At 33.8% G+C, this 20,734-nt stretch overlaps 1 pseudogene; it reads left to right on the forward strand.

Moving 5' to 3' along the window:
* The first annotated feature begins 2,718 nt into the window (after window positions 1–2,718).
* Window positions 2,719–9,136, forward strand: LOC143638706 (RNA polymerase II elongation factor ELL2 pseudogene; annotated as a pseudogene).
* Window positions 9,137–20,734: the final 11,598 nt, after the last annotated feature.

Raw genomic sequence — 20,734 nt, forward strand, 5'->3', positions numbered from 1 at the left:
TGTTGTTAATATATTACCCATCCTATCATATTTAGTTATATTAGCTAAATAAACTAAGAAAATTGGTACTAATAAGTGGATTTACTAGTGTAACAAATATCTAAACATGCAGAAGTAGCTTTGGAAGTGGATACTAGGTAGAGGCTGGAAGAGTTTTGAGAAGCTTCATTACAGAAAAAGCTGATAAAATTGCTGTGAACAGAATCAAGTGTAATTCTTATGAAAGCTCAAACAGAAAAGAGGAGAATGATGGAGATAGACTCAATATTCTTAGAGATACCTAACAATTGTGAATAGAATTTTGATAAAGATATATATGGTAAAGAACATTCTTATGAGATCTCATATGGACAGGAGAAATATGCTATTAGGTAATGGAAGAAAGATAATCTTCATTTAAAAGTATCAAATAACTTGCAGAATTGTGGGTAGTGAAACTGAGTATTTGGCTCAAGAAATATCCAAGTGAAGAATTGAAGTTGTGGCTTGGTTTCTCTTGACTACTCATATTAAAATGCAAGAAGAGAAAAATGACATAAAGTTGGAATTTTCAAACAAAAGAGAAGCAAATATTAAATATTGTGACATTCTCAGTCTGTCCATAAGGAAAATAGTGAGAGCCTCTTTGGGACAAAATATGAAGGATGTATTCAAATTATCATCTGATAAGGAAGTGTTGTCCAAGAAAATGGAATAATGAACCAGAAAAAAAATTCATAAATAGTCAGGGCTGCCCTCCCATCACAAGCCCAGAATGCAAGAGCTCCAGTGAGCAAAGGGCCGTGACAGAGAACCCTTATTAGTGCAATGCTGTCTCATCCCTAAAGAAAAGAGGACAGTCAAACACCATGCCCTTGAATGCCCCCTTTCTGTTCCTCTAAACCTAGTCATGTTAAGGGAACAAGGAACGCAAGGGTGGGCTGGAAAATCCAGATACGTATTATCTTAAAAGACAACTAGCTTTCTCTTATGGACCCTGGGAACTAGGGCAAGTTAGTGTTATGTGTAGAAATCTGCTTTCTTGCATGTGCTCCAGCATAGCTGTTCCTTGAGATGTTGGTCATAGAACAAACCAAGAAAGCTAATGCTGAGATGTCACTGCTTCTACAGCCTGACATATAAAACCCCTCTCTGGATGGGGACCAGTTCACAACTGAGGGCACTCTACAAATTATATGTGTCACTCATCCAGCAGGCTGCCACTGGACAAAACACTATAAGGGAGAGAAGGTACTGCTTGGAGAAGCAGCATGAGGGATATAGGGAATATTGATTAGCCTGTGGCCACTAAACTCTTCTCGTAGCAATCAATGATTTCTTGGAAACTTTCATCAATAAGCCATCTTCCATGCTGTCTCCAGGCATTATCTTTAGCCTACCTGCAAACTACCCCACTGTCCTGGCATAACTGGGTTGTGGAGAACACAAATGCTCAGTGTGGCAATAGAAACAGGAACCCTATATTGGTAGAACCACAAGCATGTGGTTTAAGCTCAGGGGAGCCTAAGGCATGTTACTAAAGCACTTAGCTGCTGTGAAGGTGGAGTCACCAGAGAACCACCTCAAAGATAGTACACAGGCACAGAGCTTCCATGGTCAGGGATTTACAAGCCTTGGGGGATAAGCTTCTGTGTGGCAAAACTGTGCAGGTGACATCCCAGTGTGTCCAGAAGGTGGGGATGTCTGCCGTAGTAAGTCTGAAATTTTGTATGGCATTTTCAGTGGGTTAGAGGTCATAACATCAAGCCAAATGTTATTCTTCCTCAGCAACACATTTTAATGTCCTCTTGCCTGTTGTATGTTGGATTTTGGACTTGCTTGAGACCAGTTACTCCTTTATTCTTTCCTATTTCTACCTTTTGGATTCATTGCATTTCATAAGCACATAAAATATTGTATTTCACAGGCTCACAGTTGGAGAGTAATTTGCCTCAGAATAAATTGTACATTGAATCTCACCCTTATCTGATTTAGAGGATATTTATATGAGACTCTGAACTTTAAACCTGTTAGTTGGTGCTGAAATTTATTAAAAATTTTGGGGCTATTGAGATGAAGTAAGTATATTTTTATGTAAGAAGGACATGAATTTGGGGGGAGGTAGGAGTGAAATGACTATGGTCTAATATGTCTCTCTAAAATTCACATGTTGAAATCCTCACCTCCAAAGTGATGGTAGGGGTGAGGCATTTGATAAATGATCAGGTCATGAGGATGAAACCTCATGGATGGGATTACTGTCCTTATAAAAGAGACCCCAGAGAAAAACCTCACCTCTTCTGCTATTTGAGGACATAGTAAGAAGGAACGTCTATGAACCAAAAAAGCAGGCCCTCACCAGATGGTGAATCTTCAGGCAACTTGTATCCCCAGCCTCAAAACTGTGAGACATAGGGCTGGGGTTGTAGTTCAGTGCTTGCCTAGCACATATGAGGCAAAAGGTTCAATCCTCAGCACCATCTAACAATAGTAAATAAAAGTGTTTTGTCTATCTACAACAAAAATAAACTGTGAGAAATAAATTTCTGTTGTTTATAAACTACCTAGTCTGTAATAATTTTATAGCAACCTGAATAGACTAAGAAATCAATCTTGTGCTATAAGAATTCTGAAAAAATATGTGGATTCTTTCAAGAGAGCTATAGTAAAGAAGCACCCAGGGAGAAAGTGGAGTTTCATTTTATATAAGGAGTTAGAGAATGTTAGAGATTGGTGATTATGACGTCAGAATTCTAGAAGTGTGAGAATGTATATGGTCTCATAGCAAAGGAGGTTCAGCGCAGTGTGAAAACACGCATCGAAGAGAGAGGAGCTCCAGGGAGCTCATATACTGGATGATGATCAAGAACAATGGATAGGTAATGATTGGTAGATGTAGTCTTATACTAGGCTCAACCTTAAGAGCTTTGATAAGTGTAAGAATGATTCAAACTAGGTTTGTTTTCTACTTTGTTTTACTACAAAATCAGGAAAATGACTATAGAGTGAATATCAGGGAAATTCAAGATAACTGGCATAAATGTCTCCTATTCTCTCACAGAGGATATCATTAGATTGTGTACAGTGTCTACAATGTTGATCAAAGGCAGTTTTTACCTATTTTGGTATCAGAAATTAAACCCCAGGTGCTTAATCACTGAGTCTTATTCCCAACCCTTTTTTTTTTAATTTCCTTTTTTGAGACAGGGAATCACTGAGTTACTTAGGGCCTCACTAAGTTGCTGAGTCTGGCTTTGAACTTTTAATTCTCCCTCCTCAGCCTCCCAAGCCACTGGGATTACAGGCATGTGCTACCACACCCTACAAAAGGCAGGTTCTGAAGCATTATAAAATAAGAAAATTAATGTAGAACTTTAAGTAGGATTGATTAATAAACTTTTCTCATTTTAACTACTACAACATTTGCTGGAAGTCTAGGTACACCTACAAATGTCTTGTCAAAAAGGAGAAACAATTGTTTAATGATCTTTAAAGAACATGGATGGTGCAGGCATTTTATTTGTTATTCTTATCCAATATCGTAACTTCTGAAATAAACATTTGTTTATGTTAGCAACAATGTGCCAAACTACACCACTTAGAAGAGATTTTCAATTTTATATATTTTGTTATAGTACAATTTATTATTGCCATAAATGTAATTGAAAAGAATAATATTCAAGTATATGATCAATTAGCTTTTACTTAAGGATCATGCAAAACAATAACATTTTAGCAGTATTCATTATTTGTGGTACTATACCATGTCTTCTGAAGAGAAATCTCATACTATTTCTCAAGTTTTTCTTACTTTGATACCAATATTGAGGCTTAATGGGATGAAATTTGTGTTCATTATATGATAATCATTTTTATGTGTTAAAGTATATTCATGTTTTCCTATGTAAATACTGCCATTGCACTTAAGTTTCAGATATTTTATTGTCTTATGTTTAACTTTTTGTCTTCAGTTGTTTGATACATCTGGAATTCATTTCATAATATTCTATGAAGGGAGATTCTAATTTGATATTTTTGCTAAAATGATGACAACTTGTTTTAAGTAAAGTTCATTTAAGGATCTACCCTTTCTTTTTTCTTTTTTTTTAATTTATTTTTTTATTATTTATTACATACATCATAATAGAGGATTGAATTGCATTTATTTTTTTGGCATTGCAATTCTTAATATACCTTTACCACAATTTATCAAATCTCTGTTTGTATATAAGGTATGTTGACACCAAATTCACATCTTCATACATGTATTTTGTATAATGATGACCATCTCCTTCCGCTATCCATGCTATTCCCCTTCTCCCTCCCTTTCCCTCCCAACCCTATTCCCTATCTAGAGGTAATCTTCCTCCCTTGTTCTCCCTCCCAACCGCATTTTGAGTCACCCCCCTTATATCAGAGAAGACATTCGGAATTTGTTTTTTAGGGATTGGCTAACTTCACTTGACATCATCTTCTCCAATGCCATCCATTTTCCTGCAAATGCCATGATCTCATTATTTTTTAATGCTGTGTAATATTCCATTATGTATAAATGCCACAATTTTTTATCCATTCATCCACTGAAGGACATCTAGTTTGGCTCCACAGTTTAGCTATTGTGAATTATGCTGCTATAAACATTGATGTGGCTGTGTTCCTGTAGTATGCATTTTTTTAGGTCCTTTGGGTATAGTCTGAGAAGAGGAATAGCCAGGTCAAATGGTGGTTCCATTCCCACCTTTCCAAGGAATCTCCATAGTGCTTTCCATATTGGCTGCACTAATTTGCAGTCCCAACAGCAATGTATGAGTGTACGTTTTTCCCCTGCATCCTTGCCAACACTTGTTGTTTGTTTTCATAATAGCTGCCATTCTTACTGGGGTGAGATTGTATCTTAGAGTAGTTTTGATTTCAATTTCTCTGATTGCTAGAGATGATGAGCATTTTTTCATATATTTGTTGATAGATTATATATCCTCTTATGAGAAGTGTCTGTTCAGGTCCTTGGCCCATTTATTGATTGGATTATTTTTTTGGTGCTTATCTTGTTGAGTTCTTTATATAACCTAGAGATTAGAGCTCTATCTAATGTGTGAGGGGTAAAAATTTGCTCCCAGGATGTAGGCTCCCTGTTCACCTCACAGATTATTTTTTTGCTGAGAAAAACCTTTTAGTTTGAATCCAACCCATTTGTTGATTCTTGGTTTTAATTCTTGTGCTATAGGAGTCTTATTAAAGAAGTTGGGGCCTAATCCCACATGATGACTATTAGGGCCAACTTTTCCTTCTATTAGATGCAGAGTCTCTGGTTTAATTCCTAGATCCTTGATCCAGTTTGAGTTAACTTTTGTGCATGGTGAGAGAAAGGGATTAAATTTCATTTTATTGCATATGGATTTCCAGTTTTCCCAGCACCATTTGTTGAAGATACTATCCTTTCTCCAGAGCATGCTTTTGGCACCTTTGTCTAATATAAGGTAGTTTTCTTCAATGATTATTGATGGTCCTGTTTATCATCTACTTTCTTTCTGGGCTTTGTGTCTCAAATTATCTGTTCACTTGCATCCATTTTCTATCTCTTCTTCTACTAGTTCCTTATTATGTTAAATATTATAGTTTTATATTATATTACCCAATAGAGAGGCTCCATATTGTTACTATCCTTTGCAAAATTCTGTTAGTCCTTCTTACAGTTGAATTTTAGAATAGTTTTGCAGATGCAAAGGAAAATCCCAATGAAGTTTTTATTGCAATCATATTACATGTATGTATTCATTTGGAAATATGTGACATCCATACACTACTCAGTTTTCTTCTCAGAGATACTGAAATATTTTTTTATGTTTTCAAGTCTTTTTTTTATATCTGTCAATACAATTTTGTACTTTTTTGTCTCAATATGCCTCTCTTTGCAGTCTCTTGCCAAAATGTATTTTGTTGTTAGGTTTAGTGGAAATAGGATTTCTCAAGAACTATTTTAGTTATTCTCCCAAAGATTGCAGACATAAATGTACTTGAGATTGACTATCTATTGTATGAATAGAAAAATTGGTGGCTAACTAAATATTAGAGATATTTGAGAGAAATTAATGAGAAGTATATTGGAGGGTTAGGTGTGTGGCTACGTAGAAGGCGATTCCTTAGATACCTAGGGAAATCTAAAGATTAGACTAGGAGTTTGGGGGAAGGAGGGAGTTGTGCCTATTTTTGAGGTGAAACTGATTAAACTGATTCCCAGTAATTTGTGTACATTCATGGACTAAATTGTACACCTCTAAAATGCCTAGCTAGAGTGTTTCTATCAACATGGGCAAAACACTTAAGCACCTGGATAAGTTTTCTGAGGATTCTCTGGAGGAGGGGTGCAAAGAAGCAGAATAATGGGTGTAAGTGACAACCTAATGAAGTGAAAATCACTTCCACTTATTAGTAATGGTTAAAAGGTTGTGAAAGAGTAGTCGGCATCTCTAAAATATGTGGGTTTTTTTTACTTATTATTAATCTAAATAACACATTTAGCTATCAAATAGGTCAAGACCCCAACTCAGTAATGATATGAGTTGATTCTCATGTCAGAGAATATGTAAGGAAGGCTTCATGTCACATGGAAGCCAAGTCTTCCAGTCTCCAATAGCCTGTGGATCCTTTTGATCCTCATACTTAGTATGCTTACTTGATATTGAATTCACTAGAAAAAGATGGCTTTATACACTGAATTCAGATTTAGCACTTTCTTGTTTGCGTTATCCTGAAAAGAACCCAAAAAAGTGGAACAAAAGTAAATTAGACTTTTACAACCAACTTTCCTCTCCAAATTCTTTCTCAATCAGGTACTTTTCTGCTTTGTTCCATTGGGACAAATCCTTTATGATTAGAGTTTTACAAACAATGGTAAATAAGAAATAATTCTTGCCAGTAAGAGTAACTGTTTTCTTAAATACTTTACTGATTGAAATTTGATCTTTTCAGTTATGATTATTTGGCAGCCTTTGGAGGCAGAGAAGTTGAGGCAGCAGGACACCAGGAAAGATGTGTGTCTATGGAGGAAGCAGAAAGCTTAAAGCTAGGACAAGATAATGTCATCTGCCTGCCTGTGGGATTCACCGGGCCAGTCTTCCAGGCAAGTTACTCCCATCCGAAACTTCAGAATATTCAACCTCCTCAAGTTTCTCCTCAAATACAAGATTTTCAAAGGCTTATCAACAATCTCCCCACAAATTCACATACTGATGTGCCCAACTATAACTTACAGTTGTCTAATGTAAGTAATGACAATAATCAAGGCATAATTGATCATCCCCAACAAACTATTTCAATCTGTAGTCCCTTACAGCTCAGTTGTGCACAAACTATAGCAGATGAAATGTCAGTGAGTACAATAAACAGCTCTATTCAGATGATGCCAGTAGGAGAGGCCCAGGCAGAAGATCAATCCTGCAACAAATGGAAAATTATTAGGAAACCACAAATAGGGAAAAGAGTGCCAATTCGAAAAGCACCACAGGTTTTTCCAGATCCAGCACCTGAGAGGAAAAGAACAGCCCCCATTAACCCTGCATACACAATTCGAAAGTCACGGATTGCTAATAGTGTCCAAATGCGGCCATATAGGGAAAGGGTAATTCACTTATTGGCACTGAAGGACTACAAGAAATCCGAGCTGCTTATTAGACTGCAGAAAGATGGCATTAAAAAAAGTGACAAGAATTCCCTTGGAAAAATTCTTTACCAGGTAGCTGACTTAAATACCCAGAATTTTTCATATTCCTTAAAGAATTGCATTTATAGAGAGATCCAGAGAGATTGGCCTGGATATAGTGAACTAGATAAGCAATCATTGGATTTGGTACTTTCCATAAAAATGGATTCATTTCAGAATGCCACTGACACCCATCACCCAGAATCTTCTATAGATTCTATTAAAGATGGCACATCATCTTCTCAAACTAAGCTTTTAAAGTTGGGTGGTACTGATTATTTAATGAAAAGAGGGCCTAGAATATCTCACCTGACAACTTCAGCACAGCCAAGATCAAATAACTACTTGACCAATAACCAGGAAAAATCTGCAGTTTGCCTACCATCCTCTGTAACTCCAGCCAAACAGAGCTGCCCAGCATTTTCTACAACCTACCCATCCATTTCAAATCCTTCTTTGCCTGTAAATTCCAACAGTAATTCCTGTAGCAATCCAAAAAGATGTGGAACTCAAGATCCATATATGGGCAGTGTCAGTCAAGACACTATTATCTTTCCAAGCCAACCTAAAGAGCATACTTCTTTGGAAAACTTAGCTTCTATCTCAAGTCAAATGCATCCAAAGCTGGAGGAGAAAAAAAAATTGGTATCTGATGAGAAGTTTAAACATAAAGCAAAAAAACAAAGTTGTAATACTGACATGACAGAGAAGAAGACAAATTCTAAAGACCAAGATAAAGTTACAAACTCAAATTCTAGCAAAGCATTTCAAAAAGAATGTTCTACCTCTGAGAATACCTATTCAGCATCTGGACTTGAGGATTATTTGACTAAATATCACACTATAGTTTCTCCAGAGCAACGTTGGCATTATGAACAGGAATTTAGAGTAGATTATGATGAATATCAGACATTGTATGCCAAGATGCTGAACTTATCTAAAGCTTTTATTAGCTTAGAATCAGAAAGGAAGCTGGTATCTCCAAACTCAAAAGAGTATCACGATATAAATCAAAGAATCTCACTAGAATATCAGCAGATGAGACAGCTTAACCCTAATTTTGCTGCAGAAAAATGTAGATGTGTATATCTTTACAACAAGCTGGTTCATATTAAAAAATTAATAAATGATTTTGACCAGCAGCAAGAAACATCAAAGCACTAAAACAGTGCTTACTTGACAACCCAAATAAAAACCTTACTCATTAAAAATTCCAAATAACTTGCTATAAGATTCTAAAGGGATTGAAACTTTTGTTTTAATTTATTTTTCTTCATTTTATTTGAATTTTTCTTAACTTTTATTTTTATTTTCATTTTCTTTATTAGTATTTAATTTTCACTTTATTTTTTCTTAATTTTCTCCATTTCAAAAGGAGTTTCATTCAGTGCCTTTACCTCCAATATTTTGTTTCATTCCCTTTTTCAGAATATCAAGGACCCAGTGACTATGAAATAACATTTTGCACATTTAAAAAATAAAACTATAATGAGTAAGATGAAGTGATTTTGATACGCAGCCTCTTTTTGACCATTCTTCATGCAAACTCACTGTTAAAATACAGAAATTAAGAAATTTGCACAAAGTGCTATGATTGAAACTGTCATTTACTTATATTTGAGAACACAAGTTATATTTGCAAACATGCAAAGATTTTGAACAGTGTTTATATTGTGCTGAATGGGAGGCAAAATGTTGAAAGAAAAATGTGATTAGAAATCATTGATAAATAATATCACACAAAACAAATAGTATTTGATATCACTTCCTGGTTTTATTCAATACTCTCATAAATATAATTTTTGAAACACAAAACAAATTTATTTGAAATTTAATTAGAATAATAAAGCCTAATGCCTATTTGAAGAAACTTTGGATTATGTACAGGAAAATGGCTAGACATAACTTTACCTAATTCAAAGAATTATCAGATGTGGTCAAGCTTATTTATTAATTCATTCTCATCTATGATGCTTTTTAATTAACTCAACATTATTTTAATGCTAGATGTTCACTAATAAAGTACAGAAAAGAGATCATTGTTATGGACTTTTAGAAAAGTAATAGCCCCTAAGTCATAGATTTATAATGTAATTTTGAGGATTTAGCAATATCTCTTACATAGCTATTTCACATCTCAGGGAGCCTGATGTTGTGATGAACATGCATTGAATGATAATTGCAAACATCACAATTATTTTTCTGTATTGTTTACTTGTGAGTATGTAAATTGCCACAAACTTAGAAGTTCAAATTGACAGACTGTCTTACGGGTTGTGTGGGTCAGAAATTCCAGCACAATTTAGGTTGTTCCTCTGCCTCAGCATTTCTCATGAGGCTCCAATTGTTGCCAGGGATGGTATTTCATCTGAGGATTAACAGGGGCAGGATATACTTCCAAGCTCATATATTATACTGATGACAATATTAATTCTCTTTGGGGATTTGGACTAGAATATCATGTACTTTTAAGCTGTAGACTGGAGTCAGACCTCAGTTCATTGTTGTGTGGGAATTTTCATAGCGCAGCACATGATATGGCAGCTGGTTTTATTGAAGCTAGCAAGGGATAAAGTTGGTGGCAAGAATGAAGTTAAAATCTTATGTAACATAACCATTAAAATGACATCCTATCACTTTTGTCATATTCTATTTTTTTGAAGTGAGTCACAAATGCTAACTACACTCAAAGGGAGGTGATTACACCAAGGTGAATCCTAAGAGGTGGAACTGTTGGGGACCGACTTAACAACTGTCTTCCATAACTATCTTCTTTAAGAAATTTAAAATTAAGACAGGTGTGGTAGCAGAAGCCTATAATCTCAGAAACTCAGGAGGCTGAAGCAGGAGGATCACAAGTCTGAGGCCAGCCTCAGCAACTTAGCATGTCTCTCAGCAATTTAGCAAGACCTTCTATCAAAATAAAAAGTAAAATAACTGGGGATATAGCTCAGTGGTGGAGCACCCTTGGGCTTGAACCCTAAAAAAAATAAAACAAGAAAAAGAAAAATGAAATTGAAAAATTTGAGAGAGTCACTTTTCAATATTACATCATAACCACATTTCATTAAGTAACTCAACACTGACTAAACAAGAAAATTTATTTTCTTAAAAAATTCTTTGGTCAATATATACTCTATATTAATTTATACGAACTCAGAAAATGTTTCTCAAATCAGGCCTCAAGATATCATATCACAGGAGATCTTTTAAAATGTAAACACTTTGATTTGGCATTTTTCTTTCAATTAGTATATAGTGGTATCACTTAACTCCTTATCAGTGTGTGATTGGTTGACTAACACCCCCATCAGTCTTGGAACAAAAATATTTTTCATTTACTGATGACTTTTTGAAAAATAGTATCCTTCTAGATAATTTCCTTCATCAAAATGCTATGAATTCCTATATGCTATATGTGCATTCATTAGCATTTTTATTTCTGTTCTCTAGAAGTGACCTTAAAATATCTTATGTGTCTAATATATATTTTTAACAGGAAATTTCACAGAGTAACTAAAAAAAGTAATGAAGTATACTGCTATGATAAAGAGAGACCTGAGATTCTGGGGGCCAAGGGTAGATAACAGTAATCATAAGAGTTGCCTTCCATAAAGGACATTTCAGGCACTACATTAAGTTCTTTATTATACTTGTCTAATTTAATTCATATCCAACTCTGTAAGACACATATCATTTTGTCAATTTATACAGGATAAAAATATGGCTTGTAAATTAGTATTATTTTGACTGAATTTGTACAACTAGGTGAAAAGAACTGAGATTCAAACCCAATCCTAATTTAAAACTGTTATAAAGCATTATTGTTATCTATAATCACCCTACTGTGAAGTAGAACACTACAGATTCTTGCTCCTCTCTACCTGTAACTTTGAAAATATTGACAAAACTCTCCTTCACTTCCCTTTCCCTATTCTATTCAGCCTCTTATAACCAGATAATCAAAACAGATAGCAAGAAAGACTTGTTGCCATCTTGTAACCAGAATTGTACTCCAAAATTTTATGTGAATACCTTTTAAAAATTTATTTCAAAATAGCTACATACGAGGATTTTGCGTTGTAATGCAATGATAAAGAAATAATATGTTAATTTCCCTGATTTTATCATCACATAATGTATACATGAATTGCAACATCATATTGTATCCCATAACAAAAATATTTTTTATTTGTCCATCAAAAATAAAACAGCAGCAACAAAACTAAGGAAGTCCCAGCAGGCTGCTGCTGATAGAGATTCCAAATGAGCAGATACTCAAAACAGATAGCAAGAAAGACTTGTTGCAAGAGACTAGATTTTTTTTTTGTTCAGAGCTGGATGGAATCCTGACTCTGCTGCCTTCTTTGAAATTTCAGACAAATTACTTGATGGATCCTATCTATATTTTGGTAATAATAACACATCACAACATTATTGTGCCTTATGGAAGACAAGCATTCAGTAAGAATTGATTCTGTTATGATTCCTCTCCCCAGTTATAGGGGCAACAAAAATGGACAACGATGTATAATAAATCAGTTGCTTCAGAGGGAGGGAAGCTATATCAAGGCTATGCAGTTAAGAGAATAAAAATAGGTCTTGTTTTAGTTTATGACCAAAGCCCACAAAATAATAACAGTCAGGTGTTTTCTTGCATTGTCACATATCCTCTTAGAAGCACTTTAATAAGGTTGTCCAGTTGATTGGTCCCCCAAGGTATCAGTATTCTATATTCCTTTGCTGAATTTTCTCAAGTGATCCATTTAACAGGGTTATGTTAACCTGACAATTAGTGGTGACCACAATGGGCAGAAGAGCCATTCTAGATATATTTGTGCAATGGCATGAAGTATGGACTACAGACAGTCGTGGTTGTTGAAGTTAGGAGAGAGAGAATATAATTGCTAAAGGAGACATTATAGAGGAAATAGCACATGATTTATCCTGTCTTGGGGAAAGTAGTGATATTTATGGTTTAAAATCAGAAACAGAAGGTAGCAGAAGAAAGGCTGAAAAAGGAGGATAGAGTCTTTAATATACAGGAGCCATGTGAGAAGGCAAATCACAGTTGAAATGATGCAGAGAAGTCAAGAATATTACTCAAGTTCAATTCTCTATAGAACCTCATGAAGGTGCAGAGAAATACAGGGATCTCACCCAACTATGTTAAGATCTCTGATGCCTCTCTAAAAAAATTAAATCATACACTTAATTCAATTTAAAAGACTTTCTATAGACTTATTTAATTTAAACAAATAGGTATATGAATTCCACATGAATTTTTCAGTAATTTAATTGATAAATAATTATTCTTAGGTGGACTAGTTACTTATGAAGTAAGAATCTGTAATATTTTGTGGAATTATCATTCTGAGACTATTTAACTGTTAGAATTTTCCCTGGTATAGGAAGATGTGTTTCTCAAAGTATCTTAATGGCCAAACTGGAATTTATTTGATGTTCAGAATGTGTTTTCTGGTTTTATTTTGTAAATAATACAATGTAAGTAAATTATTAATCTTCATTGTTTATTTTATAAGCTTGATCAAAATTTCCTTCATTTTTTAAAGAAACTGTTAATGTTGGCACTTTCATATAATTTTCTTTGACACAAATATGTGTAAATGTTGTTATTGCTGTTCTACTCTTGGTATAAGATAATGTTTCAGGAGTACTGATACCTGATTGTGAAGTAAAAAAAGTATTACAAACTATTTAACAGAAAAAGCTTTGATCTACTAGCCAGATAAACAACTATTATATTCTGTGGGTTGGTAAACTCCTTAAATGTCCTTTATATAAAACATTGGTCAAACATATTGGTTTTCCTCTGTTTTGAAATCCATTAAAGCTTTTGAGTAAAATTAATCCTCTTTTTTTAAGCTAAGTCAATGCTTCATGCATATAATATAACATTAGAATTTAGAAGTTAATTATTTCTTCATTTTACTTGAAGCAATCTTACCAAAACCTCAATGACGTGTTTCCTATATTTCCTTTTGGGCAAACATGAGTTTTTCCAGGCAAGCTTCTCTCTCAATGGTCTGTCTGTCTCCTTCATCAGAAGATGAAATGTCAAAATCTGACTTAAAATCACGCTTCTCAGATCCCTGTCCTTGTCTGCCATCTGCTTAATTAGATGCTTACTTGATACAGAATTGGATTTTCTTGCTCATTAAAGGTGTTGAACCTGAAGAACTTGTTTCTGCCTTTGCTTTTTACAACACCTCAAATTAACTTCCACTAAAAAATAAGAGAAGAGAAGCAGTGATTCTCACCTACTTGTTCCAGTGACATTTTTGGTCAAATAATGAGTGACTTTCAAGTTGAAACCAACTATTTGGCAGAGTTTGGCCACAGAAAATCTGTGATCACTATCATGACTAAAATCTAGAACTTTTGATAAGGGTAAATCAGCTCCAACATAGAGCTGATAATTGGTAACCTATGCTTTCTGTGAAGCTGTCAGAGAAAGTTGGTACATAAACATGTCAGACTTCTAAACTTTTCATCTATATCTCACAAGAGTAACACACATAAATTGAACAAACATATTTTGAAGAGGTAAGCATTATAAACTGTCTTTGACTTTTTATGATATAGTAGTGGCAGCCAATGTATTTAAATGTATGCTACATTTAAAATGAAAATAAAAGTTTTCATATTGGGTCAATTCTCTGATAAGAAATTAATCAAGTCACTGCTAGATGGATAAAATATGCTACAAAATATTATAATTTAAGATATCACCGAAGGAAATGAAACTTTCGATACTGATCTGTAAAACTCAAAAGGTAGATCTAAGCAATCAATTATTTAACAGGATTACAGCTTGGGATTATATAAAGAAACACTTGAGTTAGCAACACAGAAAAAAAATCAAATGGATTGTTTTATGAACTCAAGTGCCTGAGGTCTTTGAAGGTAATCCAAAAATGACAAAAAACTTCACTTACTCTATAGAGACAAAAGAATAAAATCAGGTTTTATTTTAGTTTGTTAACAAAACTTTGGCAAAAATTTCCACTCAGGCATTTCTTAGAATGTCACATTGCTTCTTGGAAGCAGTGTGATGAGGTTGACAGCCCAGTTGTCTGCAAACTCAAGAGGCCCACAATCTATTCCTTTACCATATTTTCTCAAACCAGTCATTTGTCCTGTCTCTACATCTGATTCTTCTGAAATGGGTTTGAGAATAAATGTATTTCTAAATCATTGTGAACTGTATTGAATATCTTGGTATGCTTCTGACTATAGCTTATTTTATCATTAACCTTATTGATAAAGAGTCTCTGAGATAATTAAAATCTTCCCCTGATGAGAAACCCAAAACTTGGAGGAATATCATGATTTTATTAGGGTTTTTTTCTTTTTTTTTTTATCCTGGCACCATTGACACCCTGGACCTTTTTTTGAGCATTTTAAAATCTATGTTCATCATGTATATTGGCTCATAATTTTCTTTTCTTTGGTTACCTTGTTTGGTTTTGGTATCATAGTAATGTTTGTCTCTTACCATGAGATTTTAAGTATGCTCTCTTGTTTAGTATTTGGAAGATCTTAAAGAGGATTCATATTAATTCTTCATTGAATGGTGAAATCTTAGAATAGCAATATAAGATTCTAGGCTTTTCTTTAGTGGAAGATATTTTATTACTGATACAATCTCTTTAGTTGTTTTGTTGTCTGTTAAGATTTTCTATTTTTTGTAATTATATGGCCTTGGCAGGTTGCATGTGTCTAGGAGTTTATCAATTGATTCTAGATCATCTATTTTTTTGCATATGATTATAGATTAAATTCTCCTGTGCACTGCTGTATTCTGTGGCATCAGGTATAATATATCCTCTTTAATTGCTGATTTTGAGGCTTTTCTTAATTTAGATAAAATTTTGCTAATTTTGTATATCTTAAAAAACTCAGTTTTTTGGATCTTTTATTTTTCTTTCTAGTGTGTATTTCATTTGTTTCTGTTCTGATCTTTATTATTTCATTCTTTCTACTAACTGTAGGCTTAGTTTGTTTCCTCTTAGTAGTTTCTTGTTTATCTAGTGTCTTGAAGTGTTACTCTAGGTTGTTTTTCTACCATCAGGGAAACATCAATTGCTACAAACTTCTCTCTTAAAACTGCTTTAGATGTATCTCTTGGGTTTTATTATATTAAACTCTTGTGCTTCCTTGTTTTTCTCAAGAATTTTTTTTAATTTCCATTTCAGTTTCTTCATTGACCCCATTGACCTTTCATGAGCACATTAAAAAATTTCCAAGTATTTGTGAATTTTCCCCAAAATTTTCCTGTTAAATATTTTTTTGGTGGTGCTGGGGATTGAACCCAGGGACTTTTTCATGCTAGGCAACACTGTAAAAAATGAGCATATCCCCAGCCCCAGATTTTTAATTTTATATTATAATGGCAGAAAAGATACTTGGTATGACTTAATCTTCTTAAAAATTTAAAAATTTGTTTTCTAGCTTACCATATGATCCAACCATGAGAATCTACCATTTGTTTGAGAATAATATGTATTCTGTTGCTCTTGGATGGGAAGTTCTGTACATGTCTATTAGGTTTGCTTGTTCTAAAGTTTAGTTTAAGTCTGATTTTTTATTTATTTTCTGTCTTGATCATATCTCCATTTCTGAAAATAAGGTATTTAAGTTCCCTACTATAATTCTACTATAAGTTTATTTCTCTCTTCAGGTCTGTTAATACTTGCTTTATATATTTTGGTTCTCCAATGTTGGGTTCATATATATTTATAATTGTTGTATCCCCTAGAAGAATTTATTTCTTTGTCACTAAATAATGATATTCTTTGTCACATTTAACAGTTTTTGACTCTGCCTTGTTGACCTAACATTCTGATGACAAATTTTATAATAATAAAAAAAAAGCGAGGTGGGGAAGGATTGTAAATATCATAGGTATACAGTGGCCATGGAAAAACACACTGAAGCGGTAGGATTTTAGTAAGCTTAAAGTAAGTTAGGTTTTTTGCTCTACAGATTTCTGGAGAATAAGCATTCCCAGGAACAGAGAATGGCAAATACCAAGTCAATAAGGAGAAAAACAATCTTCAGAAGTGCTTAAACAATATTAGGGGTACTAGTATTTTTTAAGTAAAGTAAGTAGTGCAGTTATGGAACATATAATAGGTATAAATCATTAAAGGTTTTTATAGGCCATTGTAAGGAATTGTAATTTCCTGTCCTAAAATGGTGGTACACTGGAGGGTTTTATGTAGAGGAATATCATCATATATTTAACTTTTGAATAATTATTCTGACTGCTATGCTTATATACTATAATGAACAAGAGTCAAAAGAGAGACATTACCTAGATACTACAAGAATAATTTAGACATGATGTAGTGGAAAATTAGATGAGGGTAGAATTAGTGGAATAACTGGGATAATTTGTTTAAATTCTGGATTTTTAAATCTTATAATTAAAAGATTTATTCTGAATAACAGGATCTGTATAGCAATGTCTCTTTTTAATTTTTTTAGTTCTATATGGACATAATACATTTATTTTTATTTTATTTATTTTTATGTGGTGCTAAGGATTGAACCCAGTGCCTCATGTATGCAAGGCAAGCGCTCTGCCACTGAGCTACAGCCCCTGTCCTAAATTCTAGATTTTTGATGAAATATCAGATATATCTTTTTAATGAATTTAACCTGGGGTTGTGAGAGAGTTAAAGATAGCTCCAATTTTTTGACCTGAGGAAGCTGAATGATGATTCTGAGATGGGCAAATCTATGTGAGGAACATGAACTGAGGTAAAAAAATAAGGAACATGCTATAGTAAATATTATATTTGAAGTGTGATTTTTGAAAGAATTAATATAAATTTGGACTTCAATAAAGGATTATAGAGTGGATATAGATGTGTGTGTGTGTGTGTGTGTGTGTGTGTGTGTGTGTGTGTGTGTTTGTGTTTGGAAATAATCAAAATATGTAAAGTTGCAAGATTAGACAGAATCACAAAATAAGTGGTAGAACATTGAAGCGATAATTCCTGAGGTTCTCCAACCTTTGGAAATTTAGTGTGATGAGGATGGATTTTCTAAAGAACCTGAGTAGAAATGGCTAGTGCCATAGAAAGAATGCCAGGAGAGTGCACTGCTGTGAAAATCAAGTGAGGAGACTATGTGATGAGGAATGATCAACTGTGTAAAATACTGATAGGACAAGTAAGGAAATGATTGGGTTCAAATGCATGACAGTTTTATTTGTAACACTGATTAGTAAATTTTTAGTGGAATGGTGGAGTTTAAAGTCTAATTGGAATAGGCCTATGAAAGCATGGTAAGTGAGGAACTTGAGACTTCAAGTCATTTGAATAACTTTGGAGTTAAGAAGAACAGAGGAGCAAAGTTGTATCTTCAAACAGATGTAGGGTCATAGTTGTTTTAAGATAGGAAAAAAAATTACAGTATGTTTGTATGTTTATGAAACAAAATCCAACAGAAATAAAGTATGATTCTGAAAATAGGGAAATGGGGGGTTCACATTTAAGCTAATTCATTGCCGTGAGTAAATCCACTTTGTATTATACTTATGCATGTTTTTCTAAGATAGTTTTTGTGAGGAAATAGGATGAAGGAAAGTTCAAAACAATGCATGCTGCATACAGCTGATTAATATCTAAGTTCAGCAAACAGAAAATTTCCAAAAAAGCTATGACACCCAGAAGGAAAGGTAAACATTAACAGAAGAAAAAACAACTTGTATGTCGGTAAACTGCCTGCTTGCTCGCATGTAGAGCTGCTTGCTGATCATAATAAAAAGATTAGAAGTCCATCAGCTTACTAGCCTGGCTCACTCATGTTTTAAACTACTATATGAGTTAGTTTTCCTTTATTTCATTGTGCTGGAATGGGAGAGTTAATAAAGTAATGCTTTTTTCTGGGTTATGGTCTTGAAAAATTATGGAAGAAAGGCAGAGCATATGTGCACAATTTTGTGAAGATATATAAGATATGCCATTATAACTTGAGGTTCTTTTCTGAAAATCTCACTTGTTCTTTCTCTTTTCTCCCTTCTCTCCTCTCCCTTCCCTTTTCCCCTCAAGCAATGTCATAGCAGAAAGTAAAAGTTGTGAAGTATGTGTTGGATATTTGAAATAGGATGACAATGCACAAAATCTATGCCAGTGGGTGTTATATGGTTTAGAAATAAGATGTTCTCCAAAAGCTCCTATGTTAATGCAGAAATATTTAGAGGTGGGATTGTAGAATTGTGAGAGCTGTTACCTAATCAGTCCATCTTAGAATGAACTGGGTGGTAATTGTAAGGAGGATATACATGCTTAGAGGAGATGGTTCACTGAGGGAATGCCCTGGAAGGGTTCATCTTCCCTGTGGTCCCTTCTTCTTTCTCCCTCTCTTTCTGCTCATTGCCATAAATGGAGTAGTGATCCTCCACCATGCACTTCCACCATTATGTTCTGCCTTACCTTAGGCGTAGAGCAATGGACTGTGCAGACTGTAGACTTATCCTCTGAACCATGAGTCAAACTTTTCCTCTAAATAAACGTTTCCTCCTTTGTGTTGTTCTGGTCAGTTATTTCTGTCACAAAGACAAAGCTAACACAGTAGGGAAGGGAGTTGAATTGTAAAAATATATTACAATTACATAGCAGCATTATATTCCCTGCCTAACTTCAAAAAGCAACAAAAGAAAACCATGTATCAGTAAATAGTGATAATGATTATCACATTGATAGATGATGAAATTTAATCTAAGAGGATACAAAAGGGTAACATTTTGAAAAGTTATTAAAAGTAATACACATTGGTAGGGAGGGTATTACTGGAATTAGGATACTAAAAGCAAACTAGAAATGTAGAAGACAGTGGCAATAATGGGATGTTTGAAATTAAAATTATGGAATTTGATGTTTGGTTTCTACAAGGTCTATTATATACCCATGGGATGTAGAAAATGAGATCGGGCTGATGTGATCATTTGAGAAGGGTAAGTTAAGGAAATAAAATCCCAGGGTGTTTGAAGCATCATCCATGTGATAATGCAATTTCCAATAAATTGGTACTGGAAAGAGTGGTAGTGTACCAAGAGCTTAGAATATTTTAATTATGAAAAATGATACTGAGTCCATAAATGATTGCATTGGGGAAAGATAGGAGTGGTTTAATCTGATAATATGATATGCAAAGCAAGGAGGTTTAGGGACGGCAGAGGATTATAGATAAAATATTTTATAAATAGTTTGGTGGAACTTCACCATTATAAAGATAAAATGTTAACTATTAATCTCATAATATAATCTTCCTCTAAATAACTAGAACCATTATAGTAAAATTTAATAACTATCAAATTATAACATTTGATAATAAAAACAGTTGATTTTGTAGCAATTACGTTCAACTGATCTTGAAGTAATCAATTTGGGAATTGTTGTAAAACTATAATATGAAAATGGAGACTGGAAATCATTTTTTACCTGAAGAATTTGAAAATCTAAGGAAAGTTATTTAACAGAGATCATTGTGTTAATAAACAGCAGAACCAAAAACAGAAAGAATACAAAAATTCCTGTGTTAGGATTAGAAGATTTAACCAAAAAAAAAAAACAAAATTAAACAGAACCAAATCAATATCAGCAACAAAACAATAAATGGTATGCCCAATTAAATTTTAATTTCAGATAGAAACATCAAATATATTTCAGCATTAGTGTTTCTCACATATTTCCATGAAATGTGTTTATATCCAGTCCTGAGTAAGTCAATTAATTACTTATGTCTGCCTTTATCTGTGGGGCTAGAAAACCTAACTAGAAAAAGTCTATGATATTTATATGTGTATGTTGGGGGATTGCTTTTATAAGAAAAGTGGCCTGTAATTGGCATAGGCACAATAACTTTATGGTGCTTTATGTGAGTTAAAGGAAATTCTAACAGACAGTCAGATAAGCCAAGTAAACATAGAGGCAGGTAAAGTGTGTGTTTAAATGTTCAATCATCAGACTATGCTTTTCTTGTAAGAATTACTTCTTGTTTGTCCTTCTGACATTGTAATAA

This window comes from Callospermophilus lateralis, chromosome X, assembly GCF_048772815.1.
Source record: "Callospermophilus lateralis isolate mCalLat2 chromosome X, mCalLat2.hap1, whole genome shotgun sequence".
Taxonomy (NCBI): domain Eukaryota; kingdom Metazoa; phylum Chordata; class Mammalia; order Rodentia; family Sciuridae; genus Callospermophilus; species Callospermophilus lateralis.